The sequence below is a fragment of the Harpia harpyja genome, chromosome 17 (assembly GCF_026419915.1).
Source record: "Harpia harpyja isolate bHarHar1 chromosome 17, bHarHar1 primary haplotype, whole genome shotgun sequence".
Classification (NCBI taxonomy): Eukaryota; Metazoa; Chordata; class Aves; order Accipitriformes; family Accipitridae; genus Harpia; species Harpia harpyja.
The window spans coordinates 7679968-7707540 of record NC_068956.1 but is presented as its reverse complement, the minus strand read 5'-3'; the positions used below and the strand labels follow the sequence as shown (position 1 = coordinate 7707540).

The window sequence follows — 27573 nt, the reverse complement described above, 5'->3', positions numbered from 1 at the left end:
ACACAGCTCAGGTGAGTTTTCCCAAATACCTTTCAATAAGAATAAACTGGGTTAGCCCGTTTATTTACACTAACCTGACTGAGTCTAATTGATGCAGATCATCACAAAACTGCCTTGAAGTGTGAAGAGGGCAGGATATAGTGATATGGAGCCGGGAGCAGGTTGGCAGGTTGGGAGAAGGAAAACGGTACAATCCTACTTCATCATCTCCAGAATCAATAATGACTTAAAGTGACTAAGCAGACACATGACCTGCCTAGGAATTGTGCAGGAATCTTTTTGAAATAAAACTGGAAATGTAGACCAGTCTGACCTGCCTGATTTTCAGAAAAAAATGAAAAAAAAAAAAAAAAAAAAAAAAAAAAAGACACTGCTAAATCAAGGCTCAAAACTCCCAAGAGAATTTCTAAGAAAACTTACATGAAAACTTTCCCAGCTAAGACATCTTATGCCAGTTTTGTACTTATACTCCAAGAAATTCTGATATACTTGGAGTGGGAAGAGATAAAAAAAGGGGTTCCTGAAAGAGGCTTGGGAAAAAAAAGGTTCTTTCTGAAAATAGAGTGGTGGGGAAGATAATGTGATTTTATTAATTCCACAAATGAGCTTGGAAGCTGTAGCCTACAGTAAATAAAACCTCAAAACCACAACCCACAAATCATTTAAAAATTATAAGCTAAAGGAGAAAATTAAATAGTAGCAAGAATACCAATACTACCTGATGTAATTATTCATATAACAGGATAGCCTTACAGACTAGCAAAAGCACAGAGATCAGAAGGACCATCAGTAATACAACCAGATAAACATGGATATAGCTTGTTGGGTTGAACTGTTTTGCTATTATGATTAACACCACTTGCTTACATTGAATAATGCCATTAATAAATAATTCACTCCCTGACTTCAAAATCTGCTGGGTAAAAACTACCTCCCCCTGTAATCTTCACTTTCCTATACTGAGCTGTGCTGCTTTTTCAGACAAAGGTATCTTCAGCCATCTCCTAAGGCTGTCTGGGACACTCTATTGAATTAAAAAGAAGAACTGAGCAAAGACTGGAAACAAAACTATCCATTTTTGCCATTAAAAATTAAAGGGATAAAAACATTCCCACGTGTATTGATCTTTTCTAAGAGGCAATATTGAGAGCAGCGGCAGAATTGTATTAGTTTGCTAGAGGTTCCTGATTAAGGGGGATTACCGTTTCTAATACAAACAGGTAATAGGGAATGGTTGAGCACATTACAAGCCTGAATGAATTTAAACAAGACAAATACATATGCTACCTCAGGGTAAGTCATGCTCCCTGCATGCCTCTTAGCTTATTATAAGGAATATTTTGAGTACTGTGCAATGAGATATCTAGGTTGCAAACATGTATGTTGTGCAATTGGCCACTAATTAGACACGGAGGCTATAGTTGATGGTCTGGATGCTCTGAAATGTCGACTAACTTGAGCAGCAGATCATGTAAAATTGGAATAATGTCTGAAAAATCAATATAATACCAACAAATGCCTTGCACTTACTGCTGGTACTCTTGAGCTCATCATTCACAGAACCACAGAACCCCACCTTTATGGTGTAAAAGACTTAGCTGGATAAGGTCTTCTTAATCAAGCCCAATTCCTACTTTTACAGAAGATCAAAACCTAAAATACGGTGCATAAACTGTTCAAATACTTTCTTATAATTAGTTCAGTTTTGGCATTTCATAACTGTTGTAGGACCACACACAGACTCCAGTCCTCAAATGGTTAGACTCATTCTTCTACCTAAATGCAGCTGAAGCCTACTTACTGGCTTTTGCACCAACACAATTCCTCTGTGTAAATTGCTCTTTTCCATTGTATATTGATTCTCATGACAGATTTATATTTACTTCACCTACTAATCTCCATTTTGCTAAATAAACAATCCAATCTTTGTTTCAGTCTTTTCCTGTGTGCTTGCCTCTCCTTTAGTTGGCTTTTTTATCCTTGTTACAATGTTTAATCTATGTCTTCACTGGTTTAAATAGCAGTGTCCTATATCATCCAATATCAAATGACTTCCTGAAAAATCAGACATATTACATCAACCATATTTCTCTTTCTAAAAATTAAATGTATCGTCAAAGACTGATATCAAGAAAATTTGCCAGTTTAAACTATATTACTTTTTTATCCCATTTTGAATTTACCTCCCTGTTTTATTTCTAAAGCTATGTTCTAAAGTATGCTTCTACATACTACTGAGGAGAGACTTACACATCTCCAGATCTGTTGAATGAACATAATTCATTTTTCTCCTTTCCTGATGGACACTGTAGGTGTCATTTTCCAGATAAAACACTATCTGTAGATGAATAGGTACCCGAGAGGCCCTTCTGACTCCCTGTGCCAATTCTCCAGTATTCTGTGATGGAGTAACCAGGTCAGCCTAACCTCAGCACGGCAACATCTTCCAGTTATTATATCCAGCCCATGACTGGTCCTGTGTACTACGTAAACAATTTTATTGTACTACAGCCTTTCCATTGAGTGAAAACTGAAAATGCAAAGTTAATTTGACAAAATGTACGTCAGTGAATGTTACTAACAAAGCCCTTCGAGGCTTCTGTCTACAGTGTCTTCATCAAATCAATACCTTCAGAGATTTTGTTCAACTCAGGTGTGCCAGACACATAGACTTCGGTAAAAAAGAAAAGATCAGGGTGAATCCTACAGGAAGGAGGTGACCTCTGCTGTCTCCCTGCTGTGCTGGTAAGCCACGTTACAGACAAGGCTTACGGATTAGTAGAAAATGGAAGTGCTGAAAACTTCCCACCTGATATCCAGGCTTCTTATATTCTTCCATGATTCTGACAAGCATCCCAGAATAAGAATGACAACCTCAATAGCTTTTCCCAAGAACCAGCTATTTCTTCTCTGGAGTAAGTGAATGCTTTGTTATTCTGATGTGGTGGGTATTATTGGTTTATCAGTGTATTACACTACCTTACAGAAAGTCAATTCAATGCATATGGGTTTTTTTTTTAAAATTGAATGCAAATATATATATATATATATGGAATGTGTATATATATGGAATGCAGAGAGAGAGAGGGAGAGAGAAGAAAGGGGCTGTGTCAAATGTTATTTACTGGTGCAGACTTTCCCACAGTTGCCAGCCTACAGCTAGTGACAGCAGTTGGCTTGCAGTGCCATATGCTCCCTTGAAAGGCAAATTCTTTTAGACCCATTTTCAGTGGGGAAATCATAATTTTTAATACAGTGACAGTTTTTCATGATCGCAGTTATGGCTTTACCCTAAGATTTATTTGACATCTGCAGACTGGCTTTTCCTTTCCTGAAGAGGTCGTTGACATAAATGGCGATAGTCTGTAATATTTTGTTGACACTGTACTTTGGCTCAGCCTTGGCAGGCTGTTTTTTTCAAAGTTCTCTGATTTTCTGCTTCATTACTTGTGACTGTCCGGGATGATCCAGGTAGGAAAAAGCAGTGGATCAAGATGATCCCTTCACTTATGTGATTAAACAGCATTTAGCACTGATAAACGTCACATCCATAGAGCTTTCAGAGACAGTTTGGACAGGAATGGTCAAAACCCATAAACACTTAAGAAATTTCTTGGAGAATAAAGAATGACTTAAGTTTCCTATATGCACTCTTCTAAAAAAGAGATACACTCAGATCAAATGGGAGACTCAGGTGAGATCATCTGGGAGTGCATTATGGCCCGGGATTTGTGATCAAGTTCCTAAATGTTGCCTGTGTTGGGGCAACTGACTCCGCTTCCCAAAGCAAATGGAGATGATTTAGCTTAGACCGCAATGATAAAGGATTGTATCAAATTGCACTGCCTAGCATTTTCCAAGGACAAAGAGCATACGTTTGCATGGGTGCCAGGCGTCAGAAACTTGCAACTGGAGCACGAGCCCGAGCTCTCAGAGTAAAGAGGAGACAGAGAGGTTGCCAGAGAGGGAGCAGAAAGGCCTCAGGGGCCGCAAGTCACAATTATATCTTTTTACAGATGTCTGTCTAATTTGTTCTTAAAGATCCCCAGGGATGGAGAAACTTCAGCCACCCCAAACAGTCTGTTCTGGTGCTTCATTCTCCTTTCTGTGTCTGCATTTTTGCCTAATGTCTCATCTGAAGCTTTTTTTTCAGACCATTCCTCCCAGTTCACAAGGAATACAAGAAAACAATATGGCAAACCGAAATATTTCAAAACTACCACTATAGTAAAATTACAAAAAATAATGACAAAGGGGGACACAGCGAAACGGGCAAGCAGGGATGGTTTTGCAAGTGAAAACCTTTTTCAAAAGTCTGCGAGTGTCAGAAATGAGCCTTTAAAGAAAATTACTGTATAGCAATTGGGACAGATGAAGCTCATTACTGCGAGTGGCCTACATGCTATAAAATGGGCTAGAATTGCTACAGAAACCTTTTTGCTGTGTCCCTGTAATTAGCACAAAAGTATTATTGTTGCAATTAACTGAATCCCCTAGCACCTAGTGAGTGTTCATGGCTGTAAGCAGGTTAATGTGAAAATTAATTTGTGCTAATTCACACAAGATCAGTGATGCCCAAACCAATCTGGCTGCAGTGGCATTTTGTGGAATAACAGTATTTTCCTGTTGACTTATACAAGGCACTGAAGCTTCAAGAATCACATAAACCCATCTTAGCTTTCACTTGTGATAAAACTCTTGTGATAGTTCTCTGTCTTCTTTGGATAAATTTATAGTGAAACTCACTCCTAAGTGCATAAACAATGTACTAGCTCTAGACATAGAAATTAATGGGATAAAAGATTTGGGCAGCTTCTTTAGCCTGTTCAAGGGGCTGGTTGGTCTCAGCACAGGCTGTTCTCCAGGATAAGTTACCTTTTCATCTTGAGAGGCTTATGTTTGACTCTTAGGGCAAAGCATGGTGCCACATACACACAGGAAAGAAGATAGATAGAATTTTTTCATGCACAAAACCTTAAGTGCAAGAGACTGTAGGAAAATTCAGAGGGACTTGCATCCTCCCCTTCTTAGTCATAGGCAAGATGGGAAAATAATAAACAACAACTACCTGGAGGACTGAGAGAGAATATGGTTGAAGTCAAGCCAAATCAGGGGGTGGCTCAGTGTTAAGGGACAGGAAGAGAGAAGATAACTGGTTTCTGCACCTGCTGCTTTTTATTCTTCCACTAAAAAATAATGTTTTGCAGTGGACAGACAATTTCTGTTCCCTGTTAACATTAGGCTGAAGAAACACTGTCATCACCTGCCAGTGCAATAGGGCAAATTAAGCTTCACAGCTTGAATTAAGCTGTCTTGTAGCTTTGGCTATTCTTGCACTGTCTGGACCGTGACTAGCTATACTAGGATTGGCTCATTAAGGTTTTTTTTGCTCTCTCTTCTGCAGTCTATGTTAAACTAAACTTTTGCAACTTGCCTAGCTTGCCCTCCTTCAAAGGACTACAGTCCCATATGAATGTTTTTTATGAATATCAAGACCCATCACTCCTTAAGTTTAAAGCTGCAGTCTTTGGTCATCTCCCCGCAGAGACATCCTACCACAATAATGCAAAGGCAACAGAGCTGGATCCTCACAATCTAGTCCCATTCCTGGATCTCTTCTTGTTCACTGCCTTCCCTCCCTGTACCTTGAGGTGGGCAGGTGACAGGGGATTCATAAAGGCTGATTTCAGCCTACTGGGGTTAATCTTTTAGGGACCCTAAAAAGAGGCTCACCCACAGCTCAATTCAGGGCCACCATCCTCCAGAGGACCTTCTCTCTCCACTGAGTACAGGAGGAGCCTGGTGGACCAGCCTTCCTTGCCCTTGCCAGTAACAGCAGGGTTTCTGTCTGTGCTGAGCCCTTTCTGTCCCCTGTCCTCAACAAAACAAATCAAAGCCCAAATTTCCCCCTCTCTTGACCCCTTCTGTTACAACCTGAGAAGGTAACTTCACAAAACACTGCATTTTATGGTAAAACTAGCCTGTGTGTCTCTGCCCCCAACGCCCCATCAGTTCTCATCTGTTGATGGGACTACAGGTAAAGATTAGCCCTGTTTTTAATAAGCATAAGAGTGGGGACAGTGAGCTGTGGCAAGAAGCCGAGTACAAGTGGGTAGAGGAGAGATCTTCTTAGCAGCTTTACCAGCTCCTGCAGAGCAAGGAAAGCCACAAAGCTGCAGGCTTCCCAGCTCCTCCATCCCCTTTGCTGCTCCCTGGGCCCATCCATAACCCCTCCTGGAGGCTGAGCAAGAGCCAGGCATCCTCCTGCACCTCCCACAGCCCACAGTACGCCATGGGCTGGGGAGCAACAACTCTTATTTCTCCACTTGCAAACTGCCCAGCATATGCCAATGTGCCCCGTGCCTTTTACCCTTCCAGAGTAGTTAATCACTGCATTTCTTTCCTCCTTTCAGTCACCTGCCTCACCTTTCCACTATCCCTCTTAAATTACCTGCAAAATAATTTTTAAAGAATACATGAGCCTGCTTTCTCTTCCTTTTCTTCAGCCCAACTGCTCTTTTGTCTTTTTTCCAAAGCCTTCAGTGTCCTACCCATTCCAGACCTGTCACAATTTTTTGAAGACCAGGTAAATTTGATTTTCCTTTCTATATATTCATCTGGGTTTTTTTCCTGTTTCCCTAACTTCTGCCAGGTATTGAGCTTGTTGGGTCCAATTTGTCTCCATTCTTACATCAGATATCCAACTGAAGAGTGGCCCACGATGATTTCAGGTGCAATTTGCTATCATTACTTTAACTTTCCTTTTCACAAGGCCATTTAGTTGAAAGACAATCAAGTTGAGAGAGGCTGAGTAGGGAGTGGAAAAAATAAAGTGAATAAGGGTCAGTGAAACAAACTCTCTTTTCTATAAAATATAATGTGAAGCTCTCTGGAAGCTAGGCAGGTCACATTGGTTTAGATACTTTAAGTTTTTAATACTATTAAATATGTATTGTAAATATATAAAATTGTAAAGGACAATAGATAAAGCTTTGTTATTTTATTCAAGGTAAACAGAAAGCTGAGAATATCTTACTATTCCAAGCTTAGTAGACACATAAGAGGAGGTCCTTATGACACTACAAACACAGCTTTAAAATCTTTTATAGTCAAGCTTTCAACAGGGCATAATAGTTCAGTTCATTACAAAAAAATATGTGTCTTTGAAATTACGAGCCTAGTTTGACTTTCATGTGTTATTAGCTCTCAGTGGAACTGAAGCATTTAAATTGATTGTAATGAGACATTAGCAGACACTATTACTGCAGCAAACCATTCCTGTTTTGAGATGCCTGGCTCAGGAGGCCTCTAAAAGCATCCCAACAGGCAGCGAGTATCATGCACTGACAAAGGGAAACAAAAATCAGCTTTGTAGAGGTCTGCCACGCAGCTGGCATTGCTGTGCAGAGCATGCCAAGCGGCTGCTCTGAAGGGCACCAGTAAAGGAGGGCAGCACCCTTCAAAGGGTGGGAAGGGATGACAAGGGGATTGCTGGTTAAATGCACATATGTTTTCAAATATATGCAAATTAATTTCTGCCAGACATTAAAACAAAAAGAATTAAATCTGTAGTAAAAAAAAAAAAAAAAGACCAAATCAAAGCAGACTTCTCAAAGCAGTAATAATAATCATTACTCATATATCTCTCTGACACCAGGATGCTGAAGGTGAATCTATTCTGAGAATTATAAGACTTCTTATCTTGTGACTTCTACCTCAGCTCCTTCATTTTCAAAAGCTTCTCTCACCTTTGTCAACCTTTTCTAGTTTCTGCTACAGTTTAAATAAAATTCAACGAATGACCTATGTCAGTGACTCTCTTTCTCTTTTCTGCCCTCATCTTTCTCGATTTCTTTGCTATCTAATTTTGCCAAAAGTCTGGAATAGTCTCTCACAATTACCCTCTTTTCATGAAACTTTTAAGAATTTCATAGCTTTAAGACTGCCATTGATGCTTGTGCACGTATATACACATCTTTTTGTTATTCATTTACAGTGATTGCGTAATCTAAATTTCTAAGGCAAGTACACTGAAAAAAAGGATTATGAAATACTCTGAAGAGAAACCATTGCAAATGTGACAGCTGCTAAGAATCACTATGACTTTCAATCCCTCCTTCCCCCAGAGGTTACTATTGTTGCTGGCCAAGGAAACAGCTGTAGCATGCTCATGAAGGGCAGAAGAGGCCTGGAGAAGGCAGAAGTGCCCTTTGGCAGTTTGATGTCTTGCTGGAAAGCTTGTCAACCTTATTTACATTTTAATTTGCATGCCAGCCTCTACAAGACTTTATATTCGGATTCTGCTTTCAAGTATCTCCTTCACTATAATCGCAACGACCTTTACATGTCTTCCCCCATTACCCTCTGGGGCTGCAGCCCCGGCTCGCTGAGCTATCCCGAGGACTAGCAGCAAGAAATGTCAGGCTGAGCATGACATTTATGCAAACAGTTGGTGGCTCAGAAGGTAGCCGTTTCTTAATGGTTTTTATTATTATTATTATTATTATTTCCTGTAGGAGATTAAAAAGTGGTGTGGGCAATGGTCACATCCTGCTAAAGGAGAGTGCTAAGGGAAAATCCCTTTTCTGTAAGACAGGAGCAAAACTGGCAGCGTGCATCACCTGACAGTGGGTACCCCTGAGAGCAAAGAAGGCAGGAGGGATCAAAGTGGGCAGTGACTGATTACTATTGACATTATTTTTACCAATAGACTGACAACAGGACTTGGCAGGATTATACCCACTGGCTAGTTAAGAGGAACACTGCCATAAACATGCCCTGCTCCAAATAAATCACAGCACAGGCACAGAAGTACAATGCACGCATTAGCCTCCAGCCTGTCAAGCTGCTACAAAAATACGTGGTCTTTCTTACATCCAAAATAATGTCAGTTGAAAACATACACAGATTATTCAAGGTTTTATGAGAATTACTTCTGTTGTACCTTTTGGTCATTACAGAAAAGACTCCAGTGAATATATTTTGATCAAGGAAAGCTTTCAAAGCCTCTGAAGTATTCCTGGGGTACAGAGTGGTGTTTTTATTGTTACTGGCTAATCCCGACTTTCTAATGAATTCACCACTTTGGGATTTCCAAATAAAGAAGCATTCTCTTCTCAAAGTTACAGACAACACCTCTGGGGATGTGGATATCATAAACAATTTTGAAATCCATAAGTTCTGCATTTCCAATTAATTTTGATATATTAAAAAAATCTTTGTAGCCTGTGACTACGAACAGCCATTGTAAGAATAAGGCCAAGGTGGGCCGTACTGTTTAGAGTTACATGAAGTGTCATATTTGGAGGGAAGGAGGATTTTTTCCTAGGTCAGATTGCAAGGACAGTAAGACCTGAGTTTCTGTCACATAGCTACTTTCTGGGACCATCTCAGAGTTTTATTAATACATTCCACAGTATTATAGGGACCCTGATTTTCCCTTTCTCTCAACTATCCACTTTAATGCATCATGAGAGAATCCCACATTAAATAAATAGCCTCAAGCCTGAGTCAGTGTTTGCCAGTCTTTCCAAAGAAATAAATGGGAACATCATTAGGGCAACATCTGAACTTTTACATTTCAAGAGTTAATTTCAAGAGTTTAGATAGCAGTGGGGTAGCCTTATCAACACAGTGGGTAGAGAAGATCAATGCATTACGTGTTTGTGTGGACATAGCAACATTTTTTCACTTTAAGGCACAAGAAAAGTCTTGTGTTGGCTTCAGATTTGAGGAGAACCAAGATGCAGGATAATTCTTCTGAATTCTGCATCTCCTCAAACCTATAGATGCAAAGTGACTATATTGGCACCAGTCCTTTCTGTTCCATAAGGCAGCATGTGTCCATGCTAAGAGAAAGAAACGATTTAGTTTTCATTCGTTTTTGACTGCTTTGAGTGTCTGATGGGTCTGTTTACCACAGGTCAGACACCCTTTATCATAGGGATCTGTCATTGCAAGCACAAGGATATATAGATCTGAAATGCCATATTTTCTGGTGGATGACACCATGCTGTCAGTCTGTAATTTCAGTGCTGGAGGTTTCTGTCAACGTCTCTTATGCTTGATCTGCCACAGATCCTCAACTCAGAGAGTGTTGACCTAAGAGTAGAATCTGGCCTGGCTACATGATGGCTGAGCTGAGGACTTGGGAAAGAACTGGCTCCATGAAACACTGTGATGATGTCCCTATTTTAAGCCTTGTCATTCTTCATCACAATTTCACCACAAAGTTTCGAAGGCATCAAAATGGACAATGACAGAAGAAATAAAAAATTCTGGAAGGGCTGTGACATGCTGCCTACAGCTGAAAAGAAACTAAGCTTCTGAAGAGATCCAGGATCAAAGAACCTGGGAAATGTCAGTTGGATGGTACTTCTATCATGTTACAAGGCTCGATGCAGCAAGTATGGGAGAACAAGCTCTGCAACAGATCAGAGCCAATTATCAAAGTAATCCCATTTGGCCATAAAAATATCTAGTCATTTAATACTGCTAAGCCTTGTTTGTAATCACAGAGCTTAATGAGAACAACTTACATTGAAAGGAAAGAAGGGAAATCTCTGGAGTAGAAAGGCTGCTAAAGAGGACGTTAACAAATGCAAGTAAATTTGAGGTTTTAACTTCTTTTATATAGGCCATACTCTATTCCTAGAGGAATTTTTTTTGATCAGCCAACCCAATGCCGAAGCCGGCTTCAAGATTATGAAAGCACACTTTTGTTTTCATACTCTGTGCCATGTAGGCAAGTCTCTCAATTAAGGAAAGGTTTCTTTTGTTTGAATGAGAATCTGTTTAATTTCTGGCAGCAGACAGATTTCAGAAATAATTACCATCTATAGAAGGATGAATAGCAGATGAATCTATAATTCTCATTACCCACCAGAATTTCAAAGTGAACTTAAATTCTAAGCAAGCATTTGGCAGATCAGAACAAAAGGGAAAAGGTATTGGACAAAAGTAGTGTTGTTTAATTCAAATCTTGAACAACAAGAATGATATTTAGCAATGAGTGTGATCTAACATCTGGGAAGAGCCCGAGAAGTATTCTCAGAATACTGCAAAGGATTCACATGTCTTTTGAGAAGTCTGACTCCTTCTTGCCATGTTTAAGGCATATTGGATGTCACACCCCAAACACTAGGGAATGGTTTGGTCAACAGTGGACAGTAGTGCTATATATTAAAGATTTTAGCCAGTTTACATTCTAAATTCCCGATGGAGGGGTGCAAAGAAGATGGTTGTCAGTGAGAGGACAAGAGGCAGTGGGCACAAACTGAAATACAGAAAATTTCATTTAAACATCAGAAAAAGTTTTTTTTATTCTAAGGATGACCCGATACAGGAACAGGTTGCCAGAGAGTTGTGGAGTCTCCATCTGTAGAAATATTCAAAACCTGACTGTACCTGACCCTGAGCAACCTGTTCTTGCTGACCCTGCTAGAGCAGGGGGTGTTGGACTAGGCGATTCAGCTGCCTTCCAGGCTTGACTATTCTGTAATTTTGTGAAACAATGGGTTTAATTCTCTGTGGTTACAGACAAATGTAACGTATAAGCAAAGCTCTTTCTCCTCTTCTACTTAGTAATACAGAGCTGGTAAACCCCACTGGCAAGATAATGTATGGTTAACAACTTCAGTCCTTTAGAATGCAAAGATCATTAGAATAAATAAAATATTTCACTTAGCTGTACTAGTGTCCCCTGGCTCACATTATCCTCTCTGGTGACAGTGCTGTTGAACAACTGGGTACAGCGATATAAAGGTTTAATATCCAGCTATATTTAATATCAAACGCCTTGATATTGGCAGTGCCCACGATGGCTACAGGTCTGTCAGCATTTTCAAAGCTTTATAACAGTCATAAAAACTCATGGAGTATAGCAATGAGTCAACCAGAACTTATAATTGCTGGCATTTAGCACCAGAGATGATGACTAAGAATCTATATTTGAAATACCTGGAGTTGGTGGAGTCCAAGTACAAATCCTGGGGAAGATCAACTAAGCACTACATTTTTGTGAATTAAATACACTGAACTGTGTGCAGCTTACTGGTTGTAGAACTTTTAGGGGAGCGCTTAAAAGTACATTTATTCTGCACATGCACTACAAATTTATTCAGTTATCTGCAAAATGAGTATTGTTTTGACTCGGTTTTCCCTGAATGCAGAATATTGCCATGTTTGGTATTCAGCTTCCTGCCCTTTCGTCGGCAGAGGTGGCTGCATTTCACATTCTCAGAAAGAATGTTTAGGAAGTTCCCTGGGGCATCATTTTCAATGGCAGATGTCATGTGTTTCATATGCTTAAATACAGTTTGACAGCAGTTCAAATGGTCTTTCCTTTCTGCATTAACTAACCCTACAAAAAAAATAAGTTGAAACAAAAATGTAGCGAATTAGTATCATAATGTCTCAGATGTTTGTCAGAGAAGGAGCTTCGCTAAAAAAAGGCTGTCCCAAGATTATGCATAAAATTTATTTTTATATGGCAGTTTATGCTATGTATCTATATGGCAGTTTATGTAATATATCTGAAAGAGGGCTGATATTCCAAACCACATGCTAACATAATTTCCAAATATATTGCTTTTTATCCAAGAGAATCCTGATGTGTTTCACAAACTTAATGCAGTACAAACACCATATATCAATGGTATCCACCTCAAGGGTGTCAGTCATGATTGCAGAAGTGCTGCAAGTAAATCAAAGAACAGAACAATGGCTAAATTAAAACGGTGCTTGATCTGCAGATTGAGTACATTAATTTAACTACAACTTTATCTGAAAGACCTACAGATTGTTTCAGAGTCACACTCAGCAAGAGGCATATCCACCAGAAGATGAAAGGCTGAGTCAGCCCTCACAGATGTTAACCAGAGGTTAAGGCAGATGTTGACCATGTTTGTGTTCTCAGGCTGGTCTTTGATTTGCATGTTTTTAGGTATATGTAAATGGTGTAAGTAAGATTACAATCAGGCTCTGTATGTTTCCAGATTGGTGCTCAGGCCTTTACAATTCCCATTCCTTAATTGAGTGAGTGACTTTAACATTTGAATTCAAGTTATTTACTTGTGTTTTAAACTCAAATGTCTAATTTTTGCTGGGAAAACCAGTAAATTAAATGTATTTCTTCACTGAAAAAAAATCAACTTTTTAATCTAAATACAATTTGCCAGTAGGGATACCATTTTTCAGCACAGATATTCAAACATTAGGCCCTCCTGCGCCTCTTTTCTCCCTCCCTCAAATGACAGTTTGGGGCAAATGAAGATTTTCAGCAGTATCTACCTGTGGGTTTATTTTCTGATGTTTTTCTTTTCTTTTCCCTATTGATCTCTCTCTTCAAGAAGTATTTCTCTTTGGGAATAAGGGAAAAACAGTTTATACATATAGGCCTGAAAAAACTGGACATATTTCTGGTATTTTGAACCTCACATTGACAAAGAAAATAACTCCTAACTATACCAACACACAGCATAGTCTAGGATCTCAGGTACAGTAACTTAACACTGGGGAAAGGTATTGGGGTAGAAGAAAGACAGAAGATAAAAGTGCTATTATTGTATAGATTCGAAAGAAAACATGCCAGGTGGCTGATTAATTTTCAGCAAAACAAGTCTTAGTCATTTTTCTTCCCATGTTTCAAATCTTAAACATACCTCCCATGATAAATACAAATAATTAATTCTTGATCAAACATTTATGTAAGAATTAGTTGACAGGCCTGCAGACATCTACAGCCTAAGCTTGTTTCTTCTTCTATTAACCAAGCATACCAAAAATAAACTGAAACAGAAAATTTCAATGTTTCAATCTTGATAGGTTTAAGTGCTTCTTTGGCCAGCCACTGACTCACACTTTATATTAAATATCTCAAACAATTGAGGTAAAATGTTGGATTTTAAGTCTTATGAATAGTGTAGGGCAAAAGCCGGACTAATTTATGAATGGTAGATAAACCTGTACAATGCACTTCACAGTAATTCCACTAGAAAAATGCTTAAAAATATGCAGCCCTTCCAACTTTCTGTCCTCAGCCCTTCTACTTTTGCTATTTCATATCACTACCATTCGATACTTATGCACTGAAAAGAATTTAATAAAAACAAAGCCAAACTTATTCACATCTCTGAAAAGACAGGAGAAAGCTGACTATGAGTGTTGTCATTTCAGTGGTCAGGTGCGAGTAGCAAGACATCAAAGAGTAAAAACAAAGGAAGATATTTGAGTGCAAAATATTTGCACCACATAAACTTACAAAGGCCAGTATGTAATTGCTACCATAAAAATATCAGAGTTGCTCCACAAAGTTGTTTCAGGAATCTTGTAAAACTAGATCAGTTTACCACTATAATTCAAAGATGATAAAATTTGAACTGGAATAGAAAAAAACAAACACGAACAGGAAACATTTAAATTACATTCCATATTCCGGAACAATTTCTTTAATTCAAACAAGAACATTTTAGAACATCTACAGAAAATTTCAGGGTTTTTAACTGACGAATTGCAAAATATTGTGAAATGAAAGTAATCCATGCCTGGAAACCCTGTTTTGTATGTAGGAGTGCTATTTTCTCCCTCCTCTGAAACTTGGTTCTGTGTCGGATGGGTATATTTCACTGAAGTGTTTAACTCCTGTGGTTGTACCTCAAAGAGGAGAAATACAGACAACTGCTGGTAACAGTTGAGTTTCACCTAATGCCACCATCAATTTAACTTTGCATTTCTGAACTACAGCCCAACCCAAAGCCAGCAGCAGCCAGTGTACACTGTCATTTCTCTATGCAACGTGGATCAGAAACACCCACCCGAGAAGGGCAAGGATAGTTGACGGGACATTAAGCAGATAATAATTTTTCCCATTCCCAGTTTTCCACCTGGGATAATAGACGCCTTTCTCTTCTCAAGGAATGTTTTGATAGTGGGAGACACAGATCTACTACTATAGACAAATTGAGATTAACAGTACTGTGAAATACAGAGAGAATAAAATACCATTTACATGAAAAGGTACTGTATACTGAGGGTGATGGTATTTATATTTATACCTTCTTAAAACAGCTACAAGTCAGTTTTTTGAAAGTAGAGATTTTCTTTAGCGAGTAATACTTCCGTTACTTTTCTTAGACACCACTAGGTAGAACCATTTGCTCCTTAGTATTACTAGCTGCTCTGAATGTTTTTTCTACTCATTGTACACATTACTGAACATAGCAAAAATGCTTCTGAGAGTACAAATTACTTAAAATATAGAAATAAATAGCTATAAAAGAAAAAAAACCCACAACAAAGTGAACTGATTTGTCTGCCTGGCTCGTTCACTCGTTCAGTTTCAGCATGTGGCTGCACACAACACAGTTCAATCAGTTCTTTATTATTTCATAATGTTAAAGGTTATTACCACAACACAAAAAAAGGGAAAATAGCCAGTTCTTAAATTAGCATTTGCTTAGCTCAAATGCCAGTGCACTAATCTCTTTCTTTAAAACCTAGCACAAATAATATTGTAAATCATGCTTACAGAGTGGCGAGTCTTCTGTTGTCTTCCAAACAAGAAACGTGTCATTGGCAGTACAGTAATGAATTAGAAGGGACGCACCATGTCCCACTCTGTCACTTCACAGGTTCTTCAAACACAACACACTGACCACCGTGATGTAAAGATGACATTAACTCTCAGGATTTAAAACTGTTGTCAATCCAGATTATGCTCCCGCCTGGCTAAAATCATAGATTTCTGCTAACGCTAAGAAAGTATTCTGGGAATGAAAAGTATTCTGGGAACAAGAACTCCATCTGCAGTTTTATCAGGCTGACTTTTGAGTGAGTGCACTGGTAATTCCCAAGCAGAAATACAGTGATGCCATAAGCATTTCTCTGTAGTGCAAAATAAAACCTGTATATTAATATTAAGCTTTAGGCCACTAACTAATAACTTGAAGTTTGCACAGGACAGAAGATAGTACGTCACTGTTTTTCAGACAATGAATGAATCTGCTGCAGATGAGCATCACTGTTGCTTGCATACTGGCAAGTGGAATGACAAATGTTCTCCATCTTTGATGTTTCCAGGCACGAAAGAAAACTGAGGACCAGAGGAGCAGCAGGTTTTTAGGAGTGATTTCAGCCTGCAATCTCATGGGATTACAGCCACTTTCATGTAGGGCTATATAAGAGGGTCTCCACAGAATTTTTTTCTTCTACACATGGTCATGATATGGAAAAGACGAAAAGTGTTTATCTAGAGCAATGCACAGTGAATTCCAGTGCAGCTCATTCTTGGAATGTGTATCTAATACTTGCCTGCAGGATTCAAAGTTGTAGGGCCTTTACTAGAGCTGATCCTGGATGCGAGTTGAATCCTACACCTCTATTTATGGGCAGCTTCTCCACAGGTTGTAACTATTCTGTGGTGGAGACACAGCCATAGCAACCAGCACCCTTCTGATCACGCGTGTCCCCTGATAACGTGGAGAAACTCCATCGAAAGCTGACACGAACAGCTTGTATCTTGAAAAGGACCCTTGACCAATACTGTTCATGTTGTTGATCATCTAGACTACATTAAATGCCATGCAGAAAGCAGAGCATTTGTATCACTTTATTTCACTGACATCTGGCTCCTACAGATTTCGAGTGCTGAATTCTTCAGAACCAGCTCTATTACCCTGCAGCACACCCTCCTCACCTGGGAGGTTTCAAGGACAGACAGATCTGCTTGTCTTTTTAACCATCTGGCAGCAAGGAAGGTGCACGGGTTACGCACCTTGCTTTTATTTTAATTCTTTTCCACAGCAAAATCCTTTTTTTTTTTGTCTTTTTTTTTTTAACATTAGCATAATGCATCCAGATGCTAAGACACTGAGAGCCACTAAACAAACCAAGCAATTGCATCCACAAACAAATTAAACTTAGCATTTATGAGATGTATTTTGCTTACGAGTGAATGTTTCATTGTTTTTATAACTTGAATATCCTCTCCTGCTTGTACAGTCATACAAGATCTAAAAAAATCTCTTCTGCAGGATTAGGCCTTTGCATGTATTTCACTCCCAACACAAAGAACAGACCAACATCAAAGGGCATGCTGTGTTTATGAACACGCTCTCTCTCTGCTCCAGTTGCCAAATTTGTTCCTTTCATGCACTGAGTGTTTGATAATCCTTTAAAATGGTGTTTCTCTGCCTATCTATGTGGACATTCAAAAACCCCTACTGTTTTTCATTGACACGTTGTCATCCTTTACTACGTTCTGTCTCTTCCCTTCCACAAAGTTACGTTGGCTGTTCCTAACACTGAGGATACTACATGTCTAACCTATCATTCCAACCCATTTTTCCACTGAAGGACTTCTCCCTGAAAGCACATCACTGTGATTGCCGGTGTCTGTACAGCTTTGTTTCACATCCATCATGACTACTGAATTCAAACCTGAGAATGCTGCAAAATAGCATGCATAGTCACTTTATCAGTCTCTTCAATAAAAAGAAGTGATTTAATATATAGTTAACAGTTTTCAATTCTATGCACTACAGCTTTCTGTCCTCGAGACTCAGTCTTATAAATGTATTCCTCTATTTAATAGTATAGTTTGTGTGCATGTGTGCTTGAAAGAAGAAAACAGAACTGTTACAAGCACACAAGTATGTGAGTTTACACACTGCTGCTGCAATCTCCAGTCACTTTTGACACAGACAAAAAGCATGGTCCCACAACTACACAGTCACACATCAGCTATATTTACTGCAAACTGACAAATAACTCTCTGAAGAGTAATCCAGGGTTATCCAATACCCTATTTCACCAAAAACGTTGATCATGAACTGCCATGCGACTTCACAGCAAACCTGAAGGTCAGTACACCCGAGGTATTTCAGACCAAAAAAAAAAAAAAGGAAAAAAAAAACAATTCCAAGGCTAAGGACTTTGATCTAAGATGTTTTCCCCCCTAGCATCTATATTTTATATGAAAGATAATCTGAACATAGGTGCCTCGGCTGGCTTCAGCTGTAAGCAAAAGGCAAAAGCTGAGAAAGATTCCTCTTGGCGAGCAGATTTTTGCTACTCGAGAGCACTATGCATCAATCCTAAAACATTCTCTCTATTCAGAAATTAATCGGAAGCCAACATACTTCTTGGAGTTGCGGTGTAGTGCGTTTCCAGCAGGATATACCCCTAACCACGCAGACGGCTGTTACCTGGACCAGCCCTAAGGTAACTAAGGGGATTTAAGGCACAGCGCTCCACGGAGAGCACTGCTGTCACTTACTGCGAGGTGGGAGGCATGGATCACAGTAGCAAACTCATATCCAGATAAAACATCTGTGCTCTCCAGACCAGAGAGGAATTAAAATACAGTTCTTAGTCACTGCTGTTTTTCCTTCAGCAATACTCCCAGACTACAACCAGAAAGGAGCCGTAGGCATGCACCCAGGATTAAAAGTGATTTTTGCCACATGCTCTGGCTAGTTTCCATTTGGTTGGCCTCAGTCTTATCTGGACTGAACTTCAAGAAACCGGTCTCATCTGTGCCCAAGCCTGCATACTACTGAACTAGCTGGTGTCTTAATTTATTGTGTTATAGCAAATAGCGAGTCTGGAGCTCTGGTGGCCACAAGAGCCATATGCCTGTACCATAACTTTCTCCTTTTCCTGTCCTAATTTATACTTCCTCAGTTACAGTACATACATTTACATGGTTAATGTTCAGATTGCTGAGATTACACCATAGTGATGCATGCAATATAAATGCCTAGACAGATGGATGCAATATCACAGATTTCTGAAAGGAGGAGAACTTGCAAAGCCAGAAGCTCACACTTCAAGAAATCTCATTTGCTAGCACAGGGGTCACTGAAAATAGAACTGAATGCTTAAAAAGCAGTGAAATACTCTTAAATAAAGCACTGCTGACAAAGGTATATACTCTTTCCTAGAAATAGGCTCTAGTCTGTTAGGCTGCCAGGAAATGATCTTCTCAAGAAATTCTGATTTTTTCAAATTTATGATTTATAAAAAGTAAGTGCAAATATGTTCTGCAAAGGAAGTCTGTGGCAAAGGCCACTTTGCCAATAGCCTTCCTCTTTAAATAAAAAATGATGCTAAAATGAGACACCTTATTAATTAAACCGGGATCTGTCCTGCAGCTTCAGTGCTTCACATATAACTCACAGAACAGATTATTTCTAAGTGAGAAGTCACAATACAAGTTTAAATCACTACAGAGTAAACAGTTTGGGCTGATACCAGATGAGAGGTCTCTGAAAGAGAGTGTCTCTCTCCAATTATTAATAATACAGCAATAAGACAACAGGTGCTGTTCTGCCAAGCCCTCTTGATATCTTGATAAAACAAACTTGCCTCTCCAACCCACAGAGAAAAAACCCAAAAACCTACTGGCACAGAGGGACAGGAACAATGACTGCCCCTTTGAAAATACTGCTACTAAGAAAAATAAAAGTAAAACTGTCACTCATGACCACCTGCCTCTCCTGAGGAGGGATCCAGGTATTGTATGGCAATGCTAGTATTTCAGTTTCATTAACTCTGCTTTTCAATTCCTTTCGGGTTAAAACAACAACAACAAAAATTGCTGGCTTACTGATCTTTAAAGGTTACTGGCAAGATAATGTCGACAGATATTAAAGGAGCTTGCTTGAAAAGATATAGGGCTCGTAACGGAGCAAGCGATAATTAGAGCAAAGAACCTAAAGCTGGTGAAATTCAAAAAGTAATGCATATGTTACAGGGAATATACCTTTCCCTGCCTAGCTGTGCTGTATCATGTTTCCCACAGTTTGTTTCAAAGTCTCCCTATGCCTTTCATCTCACACATATTTCAGCACTGTTGTTATGCAAGATGGGGAATCATTCATTTTAATGTGATACTAAGCATATTACCACAAAAACAGAGAGAAGCTACCATTTCACTGATTATCTAATTAAAAAGCTCTACAGTACAAATTCTTTGCAGCCCCTCGCTGCACACAAAAGATTTAATGCTGCATCTGAAAAGCCACATGTACATAAAAGCAAAAAATTTGTAAATGCTTCTGATTTTTGCTGTTTCTTTTTCTTCCTCTTGTTACAAAAGCCACAGCTATCACTCTCTTTAACCGCTATTAAAAGCTATTTAATGACAGGTAGATTTATTGGTTTGTAGCTTCTTTGAACCCCCAACACACTCACTAAAGGAAAGTAACTTTAGCTAGAAAAGAGATCCTCACAGCACTATGGTGAATAATTCATCATTGCATTTTTCTTTTCATCTCATTTTGTGCCAGTAACGTACACAACTGAAAATATTGCAAAATCTAAAAACAACCACAGACAAGGACTTCCAGCAGCAAAATACACATAAAACTAGCAGGCAGGTTTCCCCAGCTTATATAATAACAGCTTTAGCTCAACAGAATCCCCATCACTCACCGAGGACTGAATTCACTTGAACAAAAGCAGAGCCCAGTCACCAAATGCAGCTTCGCAGGACTCTTAATGCGAGATGCTCCTGTCTGCTGTTCAGTTCACACTTGCCTTTATAACTAAGCCAACCAACAACATTCAGCTGCTGAACCTGATGAATTATAAAACGGTAGCTCCCAGACTCTCATATTTTACATCACAGGGGGTGGTCATCCAGCATACACACTGCCTGTGTACATATATTCCGCTATAACTCATCCTGATAAACACATCAGTGCTGCCAGCAGTGACAGTAATTGGTGCTCAGGATGTACAAGCACAAACCAATAGAGCACACTCCCACCTTCTGCTCCGTGCAACATCTCTACCTGTCAATCACTGCACCTTGTTAAGGTGGAATGATCAACTGCACTTCAGGGGAGAAACAAAACTCGGAGAAGAAACCATCTACCGCTATGAATTCTTCACTTAAACATTTCTTAATACAGTAGTAAATGTACCTTCAGTCTCCTCTAGGTACAGTTTTCATGATTTTTTTTTTTAATCTTCATAAAATCTTCCCTTCTTAAAGACACAGTTCTTGTTTAGTGACTAACACACCGTTCGTAACTTCCACTATCATGAATGGAAATTATTCAGGCAAATTTCATGGACATTAGCAAGGATAACCTAAAAGCATTACTCCAGGCAGATGACTGTTAAAAGCAATATACTTGTTAGGTGAAATTATGTGTACATTTTAAAAGCCTCTTAAAAAATGCTGGTAAGTTTTAAGAATGTCCTCTAAGTTATAAATATATATTTGTAATGCTGTTCCCTTCTCTAATGCTTTCTTTTTTCCATATGCTTGCACTGGTTTTAAAGTAGATGTATAGATACAAAATAACAACCAAACAGCTAAAACTTAGACCCATTAATACAACCAATTAACCTAAACATTTTCAAATGGGATTAATTACAGCAATAACAATCACAATTGTTGCACATGCCACAAATTAACACTCACAATTAGCCCCTAACAAGGAAAACTGGTTACGGTAATGGACATACACAGCCCGGGATCAGTCACTGGAAAGGGTTTTATATGGCAAGTCTTTTACGATGGAGCAGAAGCTGCTCTTTCAGAGTTGAGCTCCCTGAATTTTGTATGTGTTTTACAAAAACTCAAGGCTATTTGTACGAGTGCAAAGTGTGAATGAAAGCTTTATTTGGGATGATTTTCTCTTTCTACATCACTGGTGAGAACTATCAGAGGGCTCCATTTGGAGCCTGAACTAGATCCAGTTCCTTTCATTCCCCATGCCTGTAAAACTCCCCCAATATTTGGTACCATGAAGAAGGGTCATGCTTGGGAAGGTGAGCACAGTTGTGTGAGCAGTTGTGCGTCGCCCGGATGCTTTTCCACGAACAACTGGGCTGAGGAATGCAAATGAAGCCTGTGCCGGCAGCCCCAGGCAGAAACCCAACCCTTCTCACCATCTGGACCGACTGATGTGCGTCACGATGTGGGAACAGGGTGTTGCATTTCATGCATAGCAAAAGCAAGTCCTATATATATATCCTTTTTCTCCCGTCCTCAGCTGCTTGTTCCCCCCCTCATTCCTCATTTGTCTCTTTGTGTTCAGCACCTTCACTATCTGAGAAAAAATTCACTAAAGGCCAGAGGCAGGAGCGGTGTTTCTGCATGTGCTACTGGCTCTTACTATATTGGCTTGTATGAAGGAAAAGCAGTGTATAGTTGGGTGGCAGAACGCAGGGGAGACATACCAGGACTTAATCAGAGTAATGGTTTTCAGGTCTCTGTCTTTCTCAGAGAAAAGGGCAACCGAGATCAAATAACTGGATTCTCCAGCAATGCTGACTGGGAATAATCCAATGTGGGCAGAAAATGTTCCAAATGAGAGACTCTGGCTCATTGAGAAGCAGCAAAAAGATCTGTGCCACTGGATTTGGCTTTTTTTCTCATGGGTTTACGCATTTCACTTGCAAGTCATCGAGGTTCTCTAAAATGCCCCAAGCACAACAGTTTGTTGTCTTGTGCACCAATTAGGGTTTTCTGACCTATTTTTCTTAAAACACAGTTTCAAACCATAGGTGCCAGAATGCCCTAAATGGCATCTATTTTCCTTTTTGTTTTGCCTTAACCATTCAGGTTTGAAGAGGCTTCCCAAGAATCTATGTAAACATGACACTGCCTTATTAATAATTTGGTGCAGTGTGATTAAGACACAAGCAATGCTTGGCTGAATCTCCTTGACCAACATAACATTCACCCTAAAATTCAGCTCACATTTACTTAAGCACAGGTTTGTAAAACTGACCAATATCACAATAATGTAAGACACTGCAATATTTCATAGCTGTGTGTAGGTGGCATGCATAAACCAGTCTGTGGTATTACACAAGATCCACAATTCCAAGAAAAACTGCTACCCCATTTCACACGTACTTGCAATTTTTAATTAGTTATCCTGGCTTCCACATTACCTTTCCATGGGAAATATTTCGTAGCTGATACTGCCATAATAGTCAGTAATGTGGTGCTCTGTAAAACTGCTACCTTCTCGGTGAACGGATACTCTCATCGCACAACCCATGTCCTTGGGGCTCTGTTCATATGTTCTGGTGCAGAATGTGAGATTTCACATTCGAACTTACTCACTTCACTGACAGGTGTGTGAAAATCCCATATGGCTGCCAGATTTCTGTATACCTAAGTATATATATAGTATGTATTTTTAAGGCATTTGTAACAAACACATTTGGTATTGACTTTGAGGTTCTTTTCTTCAAGCTGCAAACTAGAAATGATCTCAAAATGGAAAAAAAAGACAAAAGTCTTCCCATTTTCTGCAAAAACATGACTTCTTTCTTCCATAGTCACATGGACTATACTGACTACACATCATAGACATCCTGTTTGCCATCTAAAGTGAGCACAGAGATCACTGGGGAAAAATCAGGGCATTCAAATGGAATAACAAGAGTAGTTACATTTTCTGCTCAAGCAGCAGCTAAGGAAATTTCAAATTAAGAGTAACTACAGGCAGATATGATACTATCAAGATCACGAATTAGCTAGTACAGTTAACTTGCATCCCAGTGAAGCAAAACTAGATCTCCAGGATGTCCACAGTGTGGACCCAGAGTTCCAGGTGAATAAATGCGCACCAACAGAGATCATTTCCAGGCTATGCCAGATGGTACGGGTGATCAGTACACTGGTCAGTAATTCCGGCCATGTGGCCTAAGAAGCCATCATGCAAACTAAAGAGGTGTTTATTCAGTATGTTGCATTAAGCAGTTATGCTCTTCAATTCCTTTAGTGAATTTTTGTCAGATTTACACTGGCTAAAGGAAATGCTCTTTCATCTGATAGCCTGTTGATGGCACTGTCAGAGAGTATCTCTAAAGCAACGAGCCCAGCAGGATTTAAAAAAGGACTGAGTATTTATCAGACAACAACATCCAGAAGAACAGTAATAAGAAGAAATCCAAGCTTTCCGATGATCAGGGGATCTAAAAAAACTTTGTTTCTTATGGATGTTTCTCCTTTGATCTCAGACTCAACCCATTACTCTGCCTCAGTCTGCAACATTTCACAACAGCCCAGCTTCTCCTGGGCCCCTTACAAGACAAACCCCAGAACCTCAAGGGCTGCAGGTCACTAACCAGGTTGTTGCCCACCTTCTTCCCAGCAAAGGCACTAACTTAGCTCTCCCTCCCTAATCCAGCTAAGAATTGCCATGAAATCTGTATGAGTTTAGTTAATTCTGCGCCCTACCTTTTTTCAACTCCAAATCAGCTGAGCATACTTGTAAAGGTCTTTTATTACATTTGATAAAGGTAACCACTGGTTACAGGGAATTTCAACACCTATGGTCTCTTAAGGGTAGTAGGGCTAGATAGGGTCATCGTTGTACCTTTTGAGTACAGAACTCTATCAAACTTTTAATTCCAGCCGAGACCGCTGAGGATTTATGAATTTCACAAGCTACTCCACTGTCTGTGGTCTGAATCCAATGGGAATTTGTCCTTTTATAAATATATGGTAAAATAGTACCACACATTGAGTCAGACAGAAGATTCCATTGCTGTAACCTATATATGTCATGCATTGCAAAATAAACAGCAGCGACAATGTAAATGAATTTAATTGCTACAGCAAGGCAATGGAGAAATTAATTTCCTTTCAACATAGCACACTTGCGATTCCATTTAAGAACAGTTTTTAAATAGAGTTTCAGTTTCTAAGGTTAATACTCATAAATACAAATGAATAAAACTGTATATTTAGATTAATTAATAAATTAGCTGGCACCAGGATTTGAAGATGTAAAGGACTGTGCAAGTGCTATTACTATAATATTTTTCTGAATTACAATACTTTTCCTCCTCAAGTGGCATCTTTTTTGCTGCAAGTGCAGAGTGAAAGCTCAAGTCCTCTTTTGAATGAGGACTGTGTTTGAAAAAATACAGAAAAAAGAGAATTAAGAGGATATTCAGCTAGGTGTGAATGAAGAGACACCCAAGAGAGCAATTCCAGTTGATCAAGGGCAACGACAAGAACTTGCTTTGCTAGTTAGGAAGGCTGAACTCTCTTAATGGTGGCTTCATAGTCTCAAGAATATGAATGATCTTATCAGTAATAAAGAAGAGCTGCTAAAAGGAAGGAAGGCCAGATGGCACTTTCCCTAGAGCCTCCGGAGAGGCTGCCTGGATTTGATTTGAAAAGCCTTTTATAGCACCCCATGAACCTGGAATACTACAGCAGCCCATTTATAAGCCAGTGGGTATCACAGGAGTAGTCTGAGACTTCATACAAATGTTGATTTTCTGTATGGCTTAGATTGGTTCAGCTGGTTAAAAGAACTGAGAAACTTGGAGGATATAGTTCAGCATCCAGAACTGGGGTTTTTTGTTGTCTAGACTTTCCTTTTCCCTTTAAACCTGTGTTTCCCATTGTTTTCTTTCTGCTGTTTCCTTTTAAATGAGTTAAATTTGTCTGAAGCTTGATATTCAAATCTAAACAAATCATAAAGGCCTTTCTAACTCCAAGAACTGGAAAAGTAGCTCAGGATCCACTTTCTATTAGGTAAAGGATTAGATCCAGTAGCAAACCAGAAAGCATCTTTTACACGTCTTTTACACAAAGAGAAGGTCCCACAGTCAACTCCTTGTAAGCCCGGTGCAGGGAGCAAATGAGTTAACAGCTTTGTACAGCAAAGAATGGTGGAGACATGAAGATCCTCCTGCCATTCGCAGTTTAACTCTGCGTGCACTCTGTGGTGGGAGGAGTAGGTGGCTGATTTGGGGAAGAAGTACAGCACAGGAATGATACACTTGACTCCTCTGAGGATGGTGATGAAAATCTGTCAGCTTGGCATAGTCCTTCACGTTACCTACGGCAATTACTGATGCATGGAGAAAGTAACAGCTCTACAGACATCACGGTAAGAGGCACGGGGTGTGCAGTGGAGAGAGCAGATCTGCTTTACTGAAGAAGCCCGTGGCAGTGCTGCAAGGGGCTGTCCATGGAAAGGGACACAAGGCGAGCACACAGAACAGTCTTCATGAGAAAACTCTGAAATTCAGGCCTGCATTTGTGGTAGATTGCAAAAAATAAGAGGCATCGCCTGAGGATGCCTTCTGCACCGATTGTGACAATGAGCTAGCACAGGAATCAGTACGCACACACTTTTAGATTAAATTTTCCCCTCCTACAGTTTTCTTTCAGGAAAGAAAATTTGAAGCCTGGATGACTAACTACAATGCAGATGGCAGAGCAATGTAGAGATACCCATGCTCCATGCTAGCTCCAAACGAACTAGCTTAGATGACACCATGAGTGAATTTAACCTACTCATATTGAACTCCACGGTTATGTTGTTCCTGGAGCCTGAACATATAAAGCAGTTTGTGACCCAGACAAGCCAAGGAAGGACAGCAGGTGATACTCGAGCTAGGCCTGTGCCAGCCATTCTGGCAATTTTGCTTCGGCAGTTTTTTTGCCATTACTTGCGAATGTGCCAAGAAAGTACCTCCCAGCGAGAAAGAATATATGCAGTTGCAGGAGCATCAGAGTGAAATATTGCTCTGAAAAGAAAGGAAGAAGTAACTGCTCTGCTGGGATACGGCAAACCCTCCTTCAGCTCAGCAGGAATCATCTGTAGCCTCGCATGGTTCACAAGACTGCTCAAACTGCAGATTTACTGTCTTGGCTCTAATGTCAGACCAATTAATTCAGCTCTCACCAGAAGCCCTTTTGGTTGGCTAAGGGTGATGATACCCTGGTGGACCTACTTTGAGGGAACTTTTATGCTCAGTGTATTCCTGAAGGCGTGAATGGCAATGATGCTCCATCTACAGGGCAGCAGTAACCGTGAGCAGGGAAATGTCTGTCATCCCATCACATTTGTACCTCGCAGCTAACTTCCACAGGGTCTGAGCTGAGTTGGGCGCTTAAGGACAAGCCACCATTTTGTAAGGATTGTGTCTGATGGGACCCAGGAACCAGGACACTGATTAGATGCTCTGTTCTTGAACTACTTACAGCTCGAGGAATAATTAGGAGTGGGAAAGTGCTCTAAGACCTTTAACTGAAGAACTGAAGAATGAAAGGAGGTGAAATACAAATACTTATTCTCACTACAGCATCAGCATCTCTGAGTGAAACTCCACCGAAATAACTCACGCTATGTAAATACAACAAGAACATTTGGTTAATATTTCTTAAACGATATAATGGAATTTATCAGGAAATAATGAAGCACTGAACAGAGAGACTGTACGTGTTAAAGCTGAGGATGTGCAGTTCTCAGCACTTAAATTTGTAGCTGTCTACTCCTATGCTCTGACCAGCTTTCTACTAGATGCCTGAACTGGAAACAAATCATATGGAAAATAAAGGCCAAAGATAAAAGAAAAGTTAAGAACAGCAGAGGGGAGGAGGAAGCTGATTGCCTTCTCTTCTTTGCGCTTACAACTCGATAGCTTTTTTAGCACAGTGCCTTGGAAAAGGAAAGCAGGAGAAAATGGGAGTAGCTGAGAACCTGGGACATTTGCTGCAGGAGTTTTGCTCCTGCGTGTCCTGGGATGGATGCTGCTTCTGCGACTCGGTTTCTCAGCTCAGCACTGCTTCATGCA

General features: G+C 39.7%; 1 protein-coding gene across 34 annotated transcripts in view; it reads right to left on the bottom strand.

Moving 5' to 3' along the window:
- DLG2 (discs large MAGUK scaffold protein 2) overlaps positions 1-27573 on the bottom strand; it is a 1027713-nt gene that overhangs the window by 109944 nt on the left and 890196 nt on the right. The window contains exon 1 of one of the 34 annotated variants that reach the window (XM_052812342.1): positions 20434-20759. The exons of the other annotated variants lie outside the window; for them this stretch is intronic. The gene's annotated coding sequence lies outside the window, so the exon portion shown is untranslated. Of the gene's footprint in view, positions 1-20433; positions 20760-27573 lie in introns of those variants that run through there. 34 annotated transcript variants of the gene reach the window in all.